The following is a 10,321-nucleotide window of genomic DNA, read 5'->3' on the forward strand; positions in this document are numbered from 1 at the left end:
GGCGGCCCAGCGTAGTGTTGGCCACCACCCCTCCACCCTCGTGTGCCGTTCCGGCCTTCACAGCGGCTCTCTAAACGCACTTGTCCCAACAGTCTGTTATGGTTATACGGGGGATCTTTGTGTGTGTGTGTGGGTGTGTGCGCGCGCCTGCGTGTATGGGCAGTCGACGAGCGCGTTCCGTGCAGGCGAGCCACGAGGAGCGAGCGGGGATTGTGGCGGCAGAGCGCCGCGTGTACTCCGCGTGCCCCGGGTGACGCTTTGTAATGAAACGTGTCAAGAAATAACCGCGGTTGGCCTTTGTTCATATATATGTACCACCTATACACGCTCCCCTCTCCCCCAACCCCCCCCCCCGGCATTATATATTAATTTAGTTACTCATGCACGTGTAGGGAAGTATTGCCTATATAATTACTGCGTATTGCCATGTGTGCGCGTGCGCGTGTTGTGTGTGCCGCTGCGCAAATCAAAGTGGCAAAAATTGGGTTCGGCCCGGACACAGAATCGCCCTTCCAAATCACGGTTCTTTGTGCGCCGCAGATTATATACAAGCCGCACGGTGGCAATATAAATAAAAACCTCGTGACATAAAGAATAAACAAAGTCGGTAAACAAGAGTGGGTGGTTCAAAATGTGCCGTGCATATCGGCCGCGCGCCACTCGCCCGCTGGAGGCTCCCGCCGTGGGAGCTCGTCGCAGCGGCCGCGCGTCGCCGGATCCGCGCTCATCTCTCTCCAGCTTTACGTATTTCTGTTCCATTCGTTTGTTGTTGTTGTTGTTTAGGGTCGTACAGTACTTTGATTTTGAATGTGTTGATAGTGGCAGGTTGTGCATGTTTTTGTTGTTGGTGGCGGTGGTGGTGGTGGGGAGCGGTAGTGCTACGGTTAGCGCACCGCGCTATCAACACCAGGGGCGAAACTTTGAACCGGTCCAAAGCCTAACCCGTCGGTCACCTCGTCATTTAAACGAGAACCAGCTGCGTTGTGCTTAAACGTCAGCACTTGGGAGACAAAGGCGGTCGGGCGTGGCGTTAGGGACCCCCAAACGTGTGCCGTGCTGGCTTTAGAGCATGTGCCCCAACAGTCTGCTCAGCGCGATACGACGGAATGATTTGTCTTCTTCATTCATTACGGTTGTGCTCGTGCGTGGTCGGGAGGGGATGGATGCTCGCTGCTGGCTGTAGCGACCGCAGGCTCTTAGCGTTGCTCTCTCTCCTCTATCTCTCTCCTCTCTCTCTCACTCCTCTCTATCTCTCTTCTCTCTCTCTCATCTCTCTATATCTCTCCTCTCTATCTCTCTCCTCTCTCTGCTCTCTATCTCTCTCCTCTCTATCTCTCTCCTCTCTATCTCTCTCCTCTATCGCTCTTCTCTCTCTCATCTCTCTCCTCTCTATCTTTCTCTCCTCTATCTCTCTCCACTATCTCTCTCCTCTCTCCTCTATCTCTCTCTCCTCTATCTCTCTCCTCTATCTCTCTCCTCTATCTCTCTCCTCTATCTCTCTCCTCTATCTCTCCCCTCTATCTCTCTCCTCTATCTCTCTCCTCTCTCCTCTATCTCTCTCCTCTATCTCTCTCCTCTATCTCTCCCTCGCTCTCTCCCGAGACGATCGTCGCGAGTTCAATTCCCAATCAAGGTACGTCCACAGATTCACGCACTAAGTGCTGGAGTTTGACAGTAAGCACACAGTGTAACATTGCCACACATTGCATAATCATTGGATCTATATGTATGTAACGTTTAATATATACATTTTCGCGTTTTGGTGTCTATCCATATATATGTATGCATGTTGGACTCCTTTCGCACCGTACGTAGCCAACCGTGCTAATCGGAGGTGCGGCGGAAGGAAAACAGACGCAGATAAAGACAGGGAAAGAACGGATACATGTAAAAAAATAATCAATTATCGTCCGGTAATAATTATTGATGCGGAGATAATCTACGTGCGACGCGAGCACAATCGAAATAAATGACACTTGGAAGAGGCGTGCGTCTTGATGCGTATCGTGAAGTTGCCCTCTTCACGCCCCTGGCGTGGGGCGTGTGGGGGGTGGGGGACTCTAATTAGATGCGCGTGCATGTTTTTAATATAGGAAATGCCAGAGGCTTCTCAATTTGCGAGCGGTTTAATCACCTCCGCGGTAGTCGCGTCGCGTCTGCGACGCGACATTCAGCACGCTCGTCTGACGACAACGTGGTAGCGATTCCCGATTTGAGAAGAACCCAAAAAAAACGTAAATAAATGTGCACGCCGATTCATTTGCTGAAATCTATAGACCGCCTATAGGTAATATTATATATATTTAAAAAAATATATATGATTGCGAATATATCCGCCGTGTATGTGATCGGAGACGAGTCTCTAACGTGTGCGCGCGCATCGTCAAAACGTTGAGAACCAACGGGCGATGTGCGTGCCGCGGTCATCGTGACAGCGACAGTCACAGGGGGAGCGGTGGCGCATCGGTCAGCGCACTGCGACGTTAAAGCAGCCACGGCGAACGGCAATGGTGAGTGGCAGTTGAACCGATGCTGACCCACCCACCCACCCTCAGCGACCCGCTTATACACTGAAGCATGGTCAAACACGACCGGCTGCGGGGAGGCCATTATCCAGCAGTGGAGTGAAAGATATGACGACATTCTTTTTCTTATGAAAATCTAAAATAATCGATAATGTCAATCATTTACGCAGGAAATACTCGCTCATTCTCGAAAACTTTTATATTCAATTTATAAAAGCAGCCTCCTGCATTGGTATATTTGGTTCAGTGCCACCCGACAATCACAGCACAACTAATTTGCACGTATAATAATACTACTACTAGTGCATGCAATAACAATTTGCTACCCACATTTGAACTGTGTAACTGGAAGTCCATATAAACGTGTGCGCGTGTATATATATATGTACGTGCGTATGTGTACGCGTGCATCTATGTATGTGTACTTGTATGTGTGAACGCACACGTGTGTACGTGTATGTGTGCGCGTGTTCATGCGTACGTGTGTGTACGTGTGCGTGTGTGTGTGTACGCGTGCGTGTGTATATATGTGGGGAGCGGTAGAATAGTGGTTAGCGCGCTGTCTGAAACATTCAGAATTGGGAAGATAAAGGCGGCCGTGCGTGGTTCTGACCAGCCACCCACCCCCGATGTGTGCCGTGCATTCCCATGTGCTCGCTAACAGCATTTTCTCCAATAGTCTGTGAAAGATATATATTGTTGGTTCTTTCGGTAAAGTCACGTAGAAGGGAAACAATTAAATCATAAAAATATAAAACAATACATTCTCACGACGTTTCGAATGCAACACAAGCAGTCATCATCAGGTGTGAAAAGCACAGCAAGAAAATTTGAAAAAAGTGGCGGTTTTTTAACGTTAGCACCACGGAGAGCGATCCGTGATTTGACAAATCGCTCTCCGTGGTGCTAACGTTAAAAAACCGCCACTTTTTTCAAATTTTCTTGCTGTGGTTTTCACACCTGATGATGACTGCTTGTGTTGCATTAGAAACGTCGTGAGAATTTATTGTTTTATATTTTTATTATTTTATTGTTTCCCTTCTACGTGACTTTACCGAAAGAACAAAGAATACGAATCCCTGCAGTAACGAAAGCTTTAAATCAAAATCTGTGAAAGATCTTTGTGTGTGCATGAGCGCGCGCACGTGCACGCGTATGCGCGTGTCTGTGTGTATGCATGCGTGCACGTGTACTTATGTGAACGTGCGCACACGCGCAACAAGGCAGTATGTGTATATACACAAGGCAGCGTACGCACGCGCAGCCTTGTGTATATACACGCGCGTACGCACGCGCAGCCTTGTTGCGCGTGTGTAATGCACCCTGCCTTGTTGTCGGCTGCTGGAGGAATTTCACCGTGAAGCGGTCAAGGACCCCCCAGGCGCTGCTCGCAAGTCAAGTGGCGCGGCCATAACGCGAGGCAATCACCCGCGAGCCTCAATTACAGCGCAGCCTCTCCAGGCCTGACAGCTCCGCAGGCGCGCGCGCGTCCACGAGTGTGCGTGTGTATGTGAGTGTGTGTGGGTGTGTGCGTGAGTGTGGGTGTGCGTGTGTATGTGAGTGTGTGTGTGTGTGCGTGAGTGTGCCTGCCGTGCGTGCATGCGTGTGGGCGTGCGTGTGTATGTGAGTGTGTGTGTGTGCGTGTGGGTGTGTGTGAGTGTGTGTGGGTGTGTGTGAGTGTGTGTGCGTGAGTGTGGGTGTGAGTGTGCCTGCCGTGCGTGCATGCGTGTGGGTGTGCGTGCATGAGTGAGCGTGCGTGTGTGTGTTTGGGTGTGAGTGAATGAGTGTGCGTGCGTGCGAGTGTGTGCGTGGGTGTGAGTGTGCGTGTACGTGAGTGAGTGTGCGTGCGTGCATGAGTGTGAATGTGCGTGCATGAGTGGGGAGCGGTAGAGGTTAGCTCGCTGATCTCCGAACCCGGCCGTCCGAGTTCGATTCCGGCTCACGGTCAACACCGGTGACGATCATCTGAACCGGTCCTGGGCCTCTTTGAGGTCGACTCAGCCTCAAATGAGTATCTGGTGTGTAAACATCGCCACTGGGGAGACAAAGGCGGTCGGGTGTGATTCTGGGCACCCACCCCTTCGTGTACCGTGTAAGGTGCTTGCTAACAGCACTTACCCCAACAGTCTGCAAAGGCGATGTGAGGATTTGTTGTATCTGTCTGTGCGTGCGTGAGCATGCGTGAGTGAGCGTGCATGTGAGTGAGCGTGCATGTGAGTGAGAGCGTACGTGAGTGCGTGAGTGAGCGCGCGTGTGTGAGTGCGAGAGTGTTTGTGTCGCTTCTCACTGCAGTCCATTCTTCCAGTCCGTTGGAGCAAATCTTTAGCTCGGCGTGGAGAGTGTCTCGTTTACCTTGTGTTTTTGCACGGCATGTTAACACTCGACTGTGCAAACAGCACACGCAGGACACGCAGGTTCCCCCCGCAATTCACGCGGAAAGACAAAGGGCGACGCTGCAGATTATTTAGGGGATGCGTAGCCCCCCCCCCCTTTCTCTCTGGATGTGTGCGTACGTGTGTGTGGGCGTTTGTGTGTGTGTGTGTTTGGGAGCGGTGGTGTAGCGGTTAGCGCGCCACGCTACGAACCCGGCGACCTGAGTTGGATTCCCGCTCGCGGCCACCAACGCCAGTGACGATTATTTGAACCGGTCCTGGGCCTCCCCTAGGTCAACTCTGCCTCAAATTAGTGCATGGTGCGGTTTGTAAACATCAGCACTGGGGAGACAAAGGCGGCCGGGCGTGGTGTCGGACACCTACCCCTCCGTGTGCTATGCCGGCTTTCATAGGTGACCGCTAGCAGCATGTGCCCCAACAGTCTGTTAAGGGCAACACGAGGGAGTCTTTGTTTTGTTGGGGAGTGGTGGCGTAGTCGTCAGCACACTGCAGGGATGTGAGCTCGATTCCCGGCCAAGGTCAACAACGTCTCGTGGCGAGTGATATCCGAATAGGTTCTGTACCTCCCATAAATTGGCTCAGCATTAAGTAAGTAACTGGTGCGGTGTGTAAACATTAATTATGGGGAGACAAACGGTCCGCGCACCGTAGCAACTTTACGCTAATAGGTGCTCGCTGAGAGCACTTGTCCCAAACAGCCTGTTAGAGGCTACACGGGGGAGCTATACCTTTATCTTTGTTGGGAAGGGAGGGGACACTCTCCACCAGCCCTTACTTTCCCACCGCCTACTCATTGACTTTACCAATATTAGTATTGGGCATTAGTATACACATTGACAATGCTCCTACAATATTAGTAAAGTATATTGGTTCTGCCATTGACTATACCAACATCAGTATATTATATGAGTGCAGACCTTGACTTACTAATATTGGTATCGTATATTAGTACAGACCTTGACTTAACTAATACTCGTATCGGTCATTGACGAAACCAACATCAGCACAGCATGTTAGGATAGCCATTGAAGTTGCTATTCCACACGATGCTAGTAGCCGTAGAGCGGCGCAGTTTCGTTCAGTCGCGAAACGACACGAGGATCGCACAACTGAACGTGCAGGCACGGCTACTGTCACCCCACGCCCCCCTCGATGGTATTTGGTAACACTGGTAACTGACGTGAAATCATTGCTCGGCTGCGCTATCGGTGCGAGAGATCTGCCTGTCACAATGTTGTCATAATATGTCGCGTGTATGTGCTGGCACGTGGATGTGTTCCTATCGCTGCACGCGTGCGCCAGTGAACAGTCGCGGGGAGCGGTGGCTGTTTGCGCGCTCTTTATTGGCTTTAGCGTCACACCTAGCGCTGGAGGGCTCACCCGGCGATGATGGGGATGGCGCATCTATTTCTATCTATTTACCAACGCATTATTTATTTACTTCGCTGCTTATTTATCTACCTAGTCATTTATTTACGTTTTTTATTGCCTTCGCGGCCGGGCTTTAACAAAAAAAAGCTATTCGTAATAACGTAACGTATAGAACCCTACCGTACATAATATAATTCACTCCAATCAACGTCTGGACTCAAAAAATACAATATATGGTTTTGCAATTATAAGCATAAGCTAGATAATGTGTGGTACGTGTCGTCTTTCTAGCCGTTCGATAACATCAATGGAATTTGCATCACTTCGTGCCGGTCATCTATTTGTTTAGGTTCCATCTTCTTTGGTTCTTTCGGTAAAGTCACGTAGAATGAGAATAAAATAAAAAAATAATAAAATAACACGATAAAATTCTCACGACGTTTCGGCCACAACACAAGTGGCTTTCAGGTGAAAAGAACAGACCTGTCGGGACGACAGAGCTTCACTGAACGTTAAGATTCGTAGCGTCTTTTAAGCTGGTTTAGTGAAGTGAGGCACCTTGACAAAGGGGTTTACATATCAAACAGGAAAATTTAGCATTGAAATAGCTGAGTGATTAGCTTGTGACTGGTCACAGAAATGGCTATGTTAAAGCCAAAGCCTACACATCCACAGAGGCACCTAGTACAAATCAAACAGGAGAATTTAGCATTGAAATAGCTGAGTGATTAGCTTGTGACTGGTCACAGAAATGGCTATGTTAAAGTCAAAACCTACACATCCACAGAGGCACCTAGTATAAATCAAAACAAGAGAATTTAGCATTGAAATAACTGAGGGATTAGCTTGTGACTGGTCATAGAAATAGCTATGTTAAAGTCAAAGCCTACACATCTACAGAGGCACCTAGTACATGTACGCCAAAGGGGCTGCAACAACTCGACTATCATATAGTAAACCGATGTGAAAAAACCTAAGTCTAAATTACATCAATATAATAAATGTACTCAATATATTCTTCAATAAGCTGAGCTATTAACAGTAACTGGGTATACACTACACTATATAATGAATACCATATAGTAAACCAATAAAAACTAAAATATAAACTACCTCAATGTTTTGATTTAAAGCTTTCGTGACTGCAGTAATTCATATTCTTAGTTTTTTCGGTAAAGTCACGTTGAAGAGAAACAACAAAATAACAAAATATATATAAAACAATAAAAAATTCTCACGACGTTTCGACCATAACTCAAACGGTCATCATCAGGTGTGTCGGTTTGCATAAATTTATTTTGAAAACGGCACATTTATTTATATATATATATAAAAAAATAACGTTTGCGTCACGCGCAACGATTGGCAGTTTGCCCAGGACTAGTCCATCTATTTTTTGAAAAGAGGAGGGGGGAGACGAAATTTGTTTTTATGTATGCTGTCTGTTCACGCTTACAGTGGCTTTCAGACAGCATACATAAAAACAAATTTCGTCTCCCCCCTCCTCTTTTCAAAAAATAGATGGACTAGTCCTGGGCAAACTGCCAATCGTTGCGCGTGACGCAAACGTTATTTTTTTTATATATATATAAATAAATATGCCGTTTTCGAAATAAATTTATGCAAACCGACACACCTGATGATGACCGTTTGAGTTATGGTCGAAACGTCGTGAGAATTTTTTATTGTTTTATATATATTTTGTTATTTTGTTGTTTCTCTTCAACGTGACTTTACCGAAAAAACTAAGAATATACCTCAATGTTATCAATAAACTCTATATATTCTCCAATCAGCTAAGCTACCAACAATAAGTCGTTATATATCACAATGCTATATGGCGAAAAAATGGGTGGATTCTTACCCTCAACTTCAGCACCACGGATAGCTACGAGCCCCGTTCAGACGGACGAGTTCATCCATGGTCGGAACGGAGGAGGGGGAGAGAGACAGCTGCGAGGCGCTATTATACTCCATGTTGTAAACCATACCATTAACCGTGGTGTGAGAGGTATTAAGAGTCAATGCCAGCAAAAGACCTGCGGTCTGAAGGTCATCGTAAAATACAATTAATTAAGAACCGAAATGGTTTAAAACATCTTTCCAATGGTTACTAAGCCAGAATCCATCTTCTCGGTTGAAATTGTCTCTGTGCTTGTATATGTGAATGACCTCATGAACGAATCTCTCATGGTAGCCGGTTGGTTTGCAAAGAACCTCCGTCTTGGAGAAGTAAATGTCATGTGAGCCCACTGAATTATAACAGTGATCTGCCACGGCAGAGGAGTTCGTTCTACCGTGTTTCAAGTCTGCTTTATGTTCGCGGATGCGGTCCGAGATATGTCGTTTGGTTTCTCCAATGTAGCTACTACCACAGAGGCACTTTAGTTTGTAAACGCCTGGGTACTGTATGTCTGGAACAGCATCTTTTACAGATGGAACCAGATCACGGATTTTATGTACTGTGTTGAATCGGACCTGGATCTTGTGTTTATTCAGGATTTTGGAGATCTTTTTAGTGACCCCTGCAATGTAGGGTAAAGTGATGGTTTTGAGTGGCTCCACAAGAGGATCCGTCTTCATGACTGGAGTGATGGCTTTGCGGATTGTGTAGTCGGAGTAACCATTCGCCCTGAGAGCCTGGTGTACGTGCTTGAGTTCACTGGTAATGTGTTCCTGGTCGGAAATGCATTGGGCTCTATGGTATAGAGTCTTGATGAGGGAGTTCTTCTGGGATGGATGGTGGTGGGAATCCGGTTTCAAGTAAGCATCTGTATGGGTAGCTTTCCTGTAGACAGAGTGGCTCATTGAACCATCATGTCTCCTTTTAATTAAGACATCCAAAAAGGGTAGTTTGCCATCTTTTTCGACCTCCATGGTAAATCTGATGGCTGGGTGTATGGAATTGATGTGGTCGCGGAATTGGTCTAGAGCAGGCTGGCCATGTGGCCAGATGACAAAAGTTTCATCCACGTACCTCTTCCATAAGGTCGGGCGTAGAGTGGCAGTCTGGATGGCGTCAGTTTCAAGTTTTTCCATGAATACGTTGGCTACAACCGGAGATAGGGGGGAGCCTTTTGGGGCGCCCTCAGTTTGTTTGTAGAAAGTTCCATTCCAGGTGAAGTATGTGTTGGTTAAGCAATGTCTCACCAGGGGGGGTACATCAGTATGCAGTCCTTGATGAAATTTATTTGTTTAGGCCTAGGAAACAGTCTACAACACATTATTTAACAGTACCTCCTGTGGTGCTGCTGGTGCACAAGCGCAAATAACAACAACATTCACAACAACAACGGAACACATCCGTGAATAGCAACAACAACAACAACAAAAAAGCTTTGATATTAAAAGGAAAACATGTATACAGTGAGGAAAAAAAGTCTTTGATCTCCTGCTGATTTTGTACTTTTGCCCACTGACAAAGAAATGATCAGTTTATAATTTTAATGGTAGGTTTATTGGAACAGTGAGATACAGAATAACAACAACAAAATCCAGAAAAACGCATGCCAAAAAATGTATAAATTGATTTGCATTTTTATGAAGGAAATAAGTATTTGACCCCATCTCAATCAGAAATATTTCTGGCTCCCAGGTGTTTAAGAGTGTGCTCCTAATCTCAGCTCGTTACCTATATAAAAGACACCTGTCCACAGAAGCAATCAATCAATCAATCAGATTCCAAACTCTCCACCATGGCCAAGAACAAAGAGCTCTCCAAAGATGTAAGGGACAAGATTGTAGACCTACACAAGGCTGGAATAGGCTACAAAACCATTGCCAAGCAGCTTGGTGAGAAGGTGACAACAGTTGGTGCGATTATTCGTAAATGGAAGAATCACAAAAGAACTGTGAATCTCCCTCAGCCTGGGGCTCCATGCAAGGTCTCACCTCGTGGAGTTGCAATGATCATGAGAACGGTGAGGTATCAGCCCAGAACTACACGGGAGGATCTTGTCAATGATCTCAAGGCAGCTGGGACCATAGTCACCAAGAAAACAATTGGTAACACACTACGCCGTGAAGGACTGA

The sequence above is a fragment of the Petromyzon marinus genome, chromosome 6, assembly GCF_048934315.1.
Source record: "Petromyzon marinus isolate PM22_M1 ecotype Great Lakes invasive population chromosome 6, UKy_Petmar_22M1.pri1.0, whole genome shotgun sequence".
In the NCBI taxonomy this organism is placed as follows: domain Eukaryota; kingdom Metazoa; phylum Chordata; class Hyperoartia; order Petromyzontiformes; family Petromyzontidae; genus Petromyzon; species Petromyzon marinus.